Source organism: Carlito syrichta, unplaced genomic scaffold, assembly GCF_000164805.1.
Source record: "Carlito syrichta isolate Samal-C Ts95f unplaced genomic scaffold, Tarsius_syrichta-2.0.1 Scaffold309283, whole genome shotgun sequence".
Taxonomy (NCBI): Eukaryota; Metazoa; Chordata; class Mammalia; order Primates; family Tarsiidae; genus Carlito; species Carlito syrichta.
In genome coordinates this window covers 607,991-617,332 of record NW_007253379.1, presented here as the reverse complement: position 1 = coordinate 617,332, position 9,342 = coordinate 607,991, and the positions used below count along the sequence as shown (strand labels likewise).

The 9,342-nt window shown below is 42.4% G+C and overlaps 1 pseudogene; it reads right to left on the bottom strand.

The window, feature by feature from the left end:
- Positions 1-6,841: 6,841 nt before the first annotated feature.
- On the bottom strand, positions 6,842-9,075 carry LOC103269511 (annotated as a pseudogene).
- Between the last annotated feature and the right edge of the window lie 267 nt (positions 9,076-9,342).

Below are 9,342 nucleotides of genomic sequence, written 5' to 3'. Positions count from 1 at the left end.
GTGGCTCAGCCTGTAATCCCGCGCCTTTGGGAGGCTGAGGTGAGTGGATTGCCTGAGCCCGCGGGTTCGAGACCCGCCTGGGCAGCGAGACCTCATCTCTACAATAAATCAAAAAATCAGCCGGGCGTGGTAGCGCATGCCTGTAGTTCCAGCTACTCAGAAGGCTGAGGCGGAAGGATCGCCGGAGCCCAGCAGGCAAGGTTGCGGTGGCCGGAAGCGGCCACTGCACTCCAGTCTGGGCGACAGAGTGAGACTCCAACTCAAAAAAAAAAAAAAAAAATAAATATAGATAGATATGGATAAATATACATATAGCTATAAATGTGTGTCAGGAAACACTAAGCAAAAGAAATAGCTTTAATGCAAAACAATAACTGAGCTAAAGAATCAGATAAGAAGGAAAGAATCAATTTACCAGGAAGATTCTAAAAACTTGTGTGAATTCATATGACCTAAATAATATAGCCTGAAAATATATTCTCAATTTTTTTAATTTCAAAGAAAAATAGCAAAATCTACAATCATACTGAAGCATTTAATATATCTGTATTAACAAATGATATAAGCAGAAAAAAATCATTAAAAGGGTTCTGAAAACATAAACAAAATAATAAACCAGCCTCATCTAGTGAAAGTATATAGAACCTCACACCCAACAATTATAAATACATTTCTTTTCAATCACAGCATCCACAGAACCTATACAAAAATTGACCACACACTAAGTTGCTCAGGAATTCTCAGCCAATATAATTGAATCCATATCATACTGACCATGTTAATTCTTTCTGTGACCACAAAGAACTAAAATCAGAAGTAAATATCCAAAAGTTCAACCAAAAAAGCTATATAGTTAGTACTTAAAAGCTTCTGAAACACCAGGGCAAGCAAAGCTTTGTGAGTCAGCACACTCTGCTCTCCTGGAAATCATAAAAAAGCAATAAGGAAAATCAAATCCATTTTGCAAACTCAATTTTTTCCCCTGAAACTGAGAGACAGCTCTAACCCACAAACTACAAATTATGTATAGAAACTGCCAAAAGCCACTGATTTGGGGCAAAAGCCATTCACGAGGAATTCAAGAAAATAGGACATAGCAGAGGTTAGTGTGGAAAAACACCAGCACACATGCACTTTCTGGGAATGAGGGGAAAACAAAAGGCAGCAATCATCTTCTGTATTTGCAACAGTGAATATGGAGACTGGAAGAGACAGGATTTGGCGGCTCTCCTGGCCTCCTGTGAGGTTCAGGTGAACCAACAATCAGGATCACACTGAGTCACGTTTGTCTCTGTGGCCGCCAGAATTCACCTTTCAAGGATAAACACTGCAAACAGTAATAAACATACAAGAAATCAGGAAACACGGTTCCTGTGAGCCTTTCTGAGGAAATTAATAAAGGATGCATCTCAGCCAGCAAAGTGAAGAAAATAACAAAAAAATAGGCGGTGTTTAAATATAGAACTAAGACATCAAGAAATATAAAGATTAAAGTAGTAGATTGTAATATACATGTCATATTCCCTGACAATATAGGAAATATTCCATTAGTGGAAATGTAGCAGAAAGAGAGACGAAAACCTGGAAATTAGGGTAAATTCATGGAATGCTGAATGCAAAATAGCTGGGAGTTTTACAATATAGCTTAGAGCTAACGAAGTAATTAAAGTATAATAGTACTAGGACAACACTATGAATAATAATGTTAATACATGTAAAATAGGTGGTTGGGAAGTGGGATTGGGGAGAAAAGAAAACAAGCTGATTGTTCTTAGAAGGAAACTAACAGATACTCTTTAAGGGAAGTTCTAGGCTAATTATATGGTGGCATAAAAGTAATCTTGGGAAAAAAAATACTAATTCTCAAAAGAATTAAGCAAAGAAAGAAAGTAAAGTGCACATAGTTAATAATATATTTTTTAATTGACTTTATATTTTAGAGCAGGTTCGTGGCAAAATTGGAAAGTACAGAGAATTCCCAGATGCCCCCTGCCTCTACATACTCAGCACCTTCCCCACTATCAAAATCCCTGCACCAAAGTGTGCGTTTGTTACAATCAATGAACCTACATGGACACATTATCACCCAGAGTTCATCGTTTACATTAGGGTTCCCTCTTGGTGTTGTGCATCCTATGAATTGGGGCAAATCTACAATGACATGTAGCTGCAATTATACTACCATACAGAGTAGTTTCACTGCCTTAAGAATCCTCTGGGCTACCTACCCGTCCATCCTTCCCTCCCTCCTAACCCCTGAAAACCACTGATCCTTTTACAGTCTCCATCGTTTTGTCCTTTTCAGAATGTCATATGGTTGGAATCACAAAGTGTGTAGCCTTTCCAGACTTGCTTCTGTCACTTAGTAAAATGCATTGAAGGTCTTTTCATGGCTTGAAAGCTCATTCCTTTTTATTGCTGAATAACGTTCCATCGTTGGGAGTCCCACGGTTTATTTGTCCATTCACCCTGTTGAATGGCACCTTGTTCGCTTCCAAGTTTTGGAGATAAGGAATAAAGCTACTCTAAACATTCATGTGTAGGTTTTTATGTGAACATACATTTTCAATTCCATTGGGTAAATATCAAGGAGCACAACTGCTGGATCGTATGGTAAGAATATATTTGGTTTTGTGAGAAACTGCTAAATTGTCTTAATAGTATCCTTAAAACAAAAACAGAAAGCAAAACATTATTAAATAATATGATGCAACCAAGACAAAACATAACTTTTAAATTAGTAAATGTAAAAGGGCTATTATAAGAAATATTTTTTATCACAAAACAGAGTCTTACTGTTTTAATCTTAAGGAAAAAACTTTTTAAAATGGGGGTTTTGATATGACATATGAACTTGACATTTTCTTCCAAAGAAATATGCATAATCTTTTCTCCCTTAAGGCACAGATAGAGAATCTCATTAATAATGTCAGTTGGCTTATTGAAGATGACTATTAGGGTCCTGGAAAGGACACATTCCTCACGACAGCATCATCCTTTAGCTGCCATACTCAGGTGGGGTGGGGTAGGACATGGAGCCTATTTCCCTTGGTACAATATTTTATTATCATAGAGGATTTTTAAAAGTGTTGCAAGAGAGGATGGCGTTCTTGTTTCCTTCTTTGATTTAATATTAGCATCACTAATATCATGTATTATCTTTGTCTAAATGTTTACCCTGATACCTTCCACCATCTCTAGAAGAAAAACAGTTTTGTGATCTATTCACCACTGCATGAACACGGGTAGGCAGAGTTATTGCTATAATAGTATCTATAAATTTGGGGATTCAGAAAAATCTCTGGAAGTTCCTTCTTCATTGTTGGGAATTTAGTGCACTCTAGAGCAACACTTTTTTAAATCAAGTCAGGAATGCCTTGTGACTGAAACCATTGCACTTGGATATGTCTCATGTTCCCTTCTTGGCACCAACTCCCCAAGAGAGAGTTGAGTACCAAGAGTTAAGCATCACTTAATATTTCTGTTTCTCTGAGCATCAGCACTAATAAACCACAGCATATCAGCATGTGTTTTCCCAAGCCTGAGATACCAAGCAGCAGCTTCCAGAAAGAAGTGGGCAGCCATGGGGGAAAAATAAGTAAACTGCATAAGCTTCATATATGTATTCAAATATAACTTCATAAAAATCTCAGGAGGTCTGACACAAAACCACAATGTTTCTAAATAGCACAGAAGACCCAAACATCTACAATTGAATGATATTGTAAATAATCCTTAAGTATGTTAATTATATTTAAAGGGATTTTTTTCTTCTAAATTGAATAGCAATATATGTTCATTGTTTTAAAAAAAATACAGAAAGACATTTCCTCTAAAAGGAGACTTTTAATCCCAGACTCAGAAAAAATACCATTAACATTTCAGTGCCCATCCTTTAATATTTTAAATGTTTATGAATATGCATGTACTTTCTTGAGATGTATAACTAGAAACCACATGTTTCTGCAATTGATTTTCACTTGGTAATATATTACAAATATTTTCCATGTCAAGTAACAGTACCCTTTAAATTAATTTTAATGAATGCATAATATTCTCAACCATATATTTAGAAAAGCAGCACTGTAATTTGCTTAACCAATCCTCCATTGCTAGAAATTCAGATTATTTCCAGGTCTCACATTTACAAGCAAAGCTAAGATAAATGTGTTCATACATACATCTTTCTGCAACTGTATAACTATTTTCCTAAATAAATTCATAGAAGTAGAGTTATTGTATAAACCACTGCATCTTTTTTCAACTTTTTGTTTTGAAATATGACAAACTATGAAAAGTTCTAAGAACAGCACAAGGAGTATCCTTGTATCCTTCATCTGGAATCACCAGTTCATAGCAATTCTCTATATTCAGGTTTACTTCTCCCTCATTCTCTCACTCTCTCCCTCCTCACTCCCCGTGACATTTCACCTTTTTCTTCAAAATGAGGATATAGCCGGACATAGTGGCGCATGCCTGTAGATCCAGCTCCTTAGAAGGCTGAGGCAGAAGGATCACCTGAGCCCAGCAGGTCGAGGCTGTGGTGGCCGTGAGCATGCCACTGCACTCCAGCCTGGGCAACAGAGTAAGACTCCGACTCAAAACAAAAAACAAGGATATGCTCCATAATCATAGTAAATTACCAAACTCAGACAAATTAATATTGATGTCATACTATTGTCTAGTATGCTCACCATGTTCAAATTTCTTCAGTTGTTCCCAAAGTATCTTTTCTGTTTTTTTCTATACACAAGCCATTCAAAGATCTTACACTGTTTCATGCTGTCATGTCTCTGTGGCCTCTTCTAACCTGATCAGTTACCCCGGATTTCTTTTTCATAAAATGGATAGTTCTCAGACCAGTTGCTTTGCAGAAGGCCAATTAATTTAGATTTGTTTGCTCATGATTAGATTCCGGTTAAAACTTTTTTGGTGGTAGTATTTAGCAGATGACATTGTGTCTTCAAGGTATCACATCAGGAGACATATGTCCGTTTGTTCTACTATGGTTGGTGGTAAGTTTTATCACTTGGCATTTGGTTAACATGTTGTCTGCCAGATTTTTCCAATTATAAATGTACAACTTTTCCTTTAAGACTAAAAGGTGGCCAGCTGCGGTGGCTCAGCTGTAATCCCAGCACTTTGGGAGGCCGAGGCGAGAGGATTGCCTGAGCCCCGGGGGGTTTGAGACTAGCCTGGGCAACTTGGCGAGACCTTGTCTCTAGAATAAATAAAAAAAATTAACTGCCTGTAGTTCCAGCTACTCAGAAGGCTGAGGCAGAAGGATTGCCTGAGCCTAGTAGGTCGAGGCTGCTGTGGTTGTGAGCGTGCCACTGCACTCCAGCCTGGACAAGAATAAGACTCCAACCAAAAAAAAAAAAAAAAGACTAAAAGGTAATCTGTGCAGAGACTTGCACCTTTTTTTTAATAGTGGCAAGGATTTTTATTATCAAAACAAGAGATCATATCAGAAGACACAAATACATGAACTGTTCCGATAGTTTGAGACTCTAACCTTTCTGTGGAAAAGTCAGCGTTGTGCAGACAAGGTACTCTGCCGAACACAAAACAGGTACCTGAGACAGCGTTCAAGGCAATGACTCTCATGTACCTGGGGAAGAAGCCGGAAGGGAAGTGTCCTGACTGCCTTTCCTCAGGAAGGGAAGTTGCATAAAGGTGTGAGGCTCGTGCTGGTGGGAAATGCCTTCATTTAGATACTCTCAATTCTTCCACTCCCTGCCAAAAAAGTTTCAGACCCTGACCTGAAAAAGGAAAGCAAAAAAAAGTGACAGTGTCCGTGAGCCTCAGGACGGCACAACCCAAATAGCCACTGTCCTCTGACTTTAAAAATTGTAACACTCACTTATACGGACCAAATCAGTAGACTGCCTTTCTCCCTCAGGAAGTTTGCAGCCTGAGAGGAGTTCAATTAATCTCATGTTAAAGTGCAAGAAAGGCTTTGAGGACTAGTGTTTGTTCTTGACGGAAAAGAGAAGCATGCCCCAACAGCACTGGGCAGTGACCTGCTTGGTTCACCCAAAGCAGGAAGACTCCAGGTTCAGCCTGGACAGAGGGCCCTGCCGAGCCTGGCTTGTCTGCATCAGGTCTCAATCAGATCTAGGGCTCCTGACCAGGCAGAAATGCGGCGCCAGCACAAACAAGGCCAGTGTTGTTGCACCTAGTTGGTGAGCACCTGCACACCATGATTTGTCCATGGACAAAGGATCGAGAAGACTGGTTTTGGGATCAAGACTCTTGTCTTGGGCAAATGAAAAAAAAAATACAAGAGGTGAGGCCCTGGTCATAGCTGGGATGGTATAGTCTTCCTTTAAAGCTATACAAAAATGCCAGGCATGGTGGCTCACGCCTATCATCCCAGCACTTTGGGAGACAGAGACAAGAGTATTGCCTGAGCCCAGAGGTTCAAGACCAGCCTGGACAACTTGGCGAGACCTCGTTTCTACAATAGATCAAAAAATTAGCTGGCCGTGGTGGCGCATGCCTATAGTTCCAACTACTTGGAAGACTGAGTCGGAAGGATCACCTGAGCCCAGCAGGTAGAGGCTGCGGTGGCTGTGAGCAAGCCACTGCCCTCTGGCCTGAGTGACAGAGTAATACTCCAGCTCCAAAACACAAACGCAAAAAGCTGCGCAAAATGGCTTCCTCCATACAACAGCCAGCTTTGCAGTAATGCTTCTCAAAAACCAATCATGTCTCCAGCTCTGACCTCAGTTTAACAGACTTTTTAAAAAAACGTTTCTTTCCTATGTCAGAACCAAGGCAGAAGGGGCATGGGTGCAGGAAACAATCTTTCCACCATCTCTGAAAGGGAGACAGGGCTCTAGAAGCTGGTGGGGGTGAGCACATTCAAGTCTCGGGGTTTGAGACTATGGGCCCGTGGCAGTGGTTTCTTTCCTTTCATCACCGGGACATCCATTTTGGGGGGTCTGAAAGTTGCTGGATCCTCAGCCATCCAGGTGGCCTGGACGTGGATCAGCTCCATTGGAGACGGCTTCTGGGCTCCTTGGTAGGTCTGGATGGCAAAAGCTCCTGAATCATACCTCTGGAGGGATCTTAGTCCAAAGAGGCTTCATTTATCTGGCTCAGGTCTGTCCTGCTCCCCATTTCCAGGATCCATGGGGCTCGGGTTCTGGCCAGGTAAGGCTGAGGAAGAACCAGAAGTGAACCAGCCTCTGGGCCTCTTGGGGGAGGAGTGCAGACTGTTTCTCAGGATGGACTGGTCGGATGCAGGCTGCTTCTTTTCTTTTACTGTCTCTCCGCTCTGTAGCTTGAGTTTGTGGAGTGCTTCAGCCCCTCGAAGGTACTTGTTCTCCTCAATAGGTGAGGTCCTTGTGAGGTGTGTAGCCAGCATCTCTCAGCTCTGCCTGCCACTCAAAACGCTGAATGCTTTGCTGGGTCTGTTTTGTGATCAGAGAACTCATGATGGCATGGGTAGCTTTGGCCTTCACCGCTGGGCCCTGGTCCGTACTGTCAATGGCCAGTGACAGGGTCATGGCAGGGGAGGACACACTGGCCTCTCCCTCCTCCATCTTGGTGAGGTGCTGGTACTCGAGCTCTGGAATCACTGGCTTCCAAGGGATGCTGCCATGTCCGATGGAGGAGGAATCATGAGCACAGGGTTGTCAAGGGCATCATCATAGCTGAATGCCCGGCGACATATCCCAATGGGCAGGGATATCTTGCCTAAAGGCCCACTCGCCTCAAGCACAGGCGCTTTGTCTGTCTTGAAGTAATTAAAAGACTGGGGTTCAAGCGCTTTTTCTATATAGAATTCTGAGCTGAGACCCTGCCACCACAGGGAAATGAAGTGACGACGATGCTGGCAGACAGATGTTAACAAGGAACGCTGTCCAGCTGCTGCAAGCCAGCAAAGTTTCCCAGGGAGAGTCCACCTGGTGGCTCTGGTGTCCTGCTGCCATGAAGCTGCCTGCAGCCCACAGTCTGGCACTAAAGAGGCTCCAAGGGCCCATAGCTTCCAAGGGGCTGCAGCACGGTCCAGACCAAGCCACGGCGTGATCGGTGGCAACACAGAAGACCCCAACACCCACCATATGTCCTGCAAGGACCGCTAGCGGCCTGGCTGATAAAGCCTCCAAGACCGTGGCTCCTCTGGCCAGACTTGGCCCCACTTTTTTTTTTTAACACTTTGGTTCCATGTTGCCAAGTTTTCTCTAGAAAGGTTGACCCACTCTTAAATAATAACTAGGAGTTGTACAAGTCATTCATTGAGGAGGGATATGGAACAATTGGTTGGAAACTGTAGGTGTTCTGAAAAGATAAATTCACTGAGGGTGTTTGAGGAAACGTATGTACTTCTATTTCCCTACCAGGAAAGATGGGAGCTGAATGCTTGTGGGTACATTGTTGTTGATGTTTTTCTATGATGCAAGAGTTTGATCACAAGAACTCTCGGCTGCTATGATTTGAGTCCAAGGCTAAGAAAACGTGTGTCTAACCTACCACCTAATAACCATGTCTCCAACTGTCACATCTCCTCATTTCCCTGGACCACTTTTACCCATTTCTGCCTTGCTTCCTCTGAGTTTGTATCTCATCTGGTCACTGACTTGGTCTCTCTGATCTCTGCCTGTCTGGCCTGGATTGTCGCTTTGTCACTCCTGCTCACTGTTGGAGTTTTCATTCCACGCAGCCCTCCTAGTCTTCGAGTTCTGCCCAGCAGATAGCTCTTCCTCTCCTCCCAAGATCTTACTTTACCACAGACTCTGACCTCAAAACAATGACCCAGGACACCAAGTCTCGGCCGAGTCCAGCAAATACACTCAAAACGTACTTGCCAGGTTAGGAAGCAAAATACATCAAATGAGGCATGGTAGAGAAGCAATGGTTTTCTAAAACTCGGTCTTAACTTTCTCCTTAACGAAAGAAAATAGGAACAAAATTGCAGAAGAGAGAGAAATGGGAGGGAGGAGAGGAGACACAGGGAGAAAAGATGATTGGGCCATCTCTCCATAGGGTAGTGCTAAAGTTTGATTTTACTACAGTGGGCATGTAAGTTTTCTCCTCACCCTCTCCAGGGTCCCGTGTCCTAGCCATAGCCCCTTTTCCCTTCCACCAACGCTTAATTTCCACTTGTCATTCCCTACTCAAGTTAGTGATCCTTTCTTTCAACTCTAAACCCCAGACTTATCATACTCATATCCAGCTCCCTTCATGGAACAAAGTGTCAGCTCATAAACCAAATGTTGGCTCAATACCAAGCTTTCATCTGTGCTGGGGACTCTGATTCACTGTGACCTGGCCCCTGGTACTTGGGTCTTTGACCCCTGTTGTTCAGTTATTGTCCTGTCCTTCCTACAGACT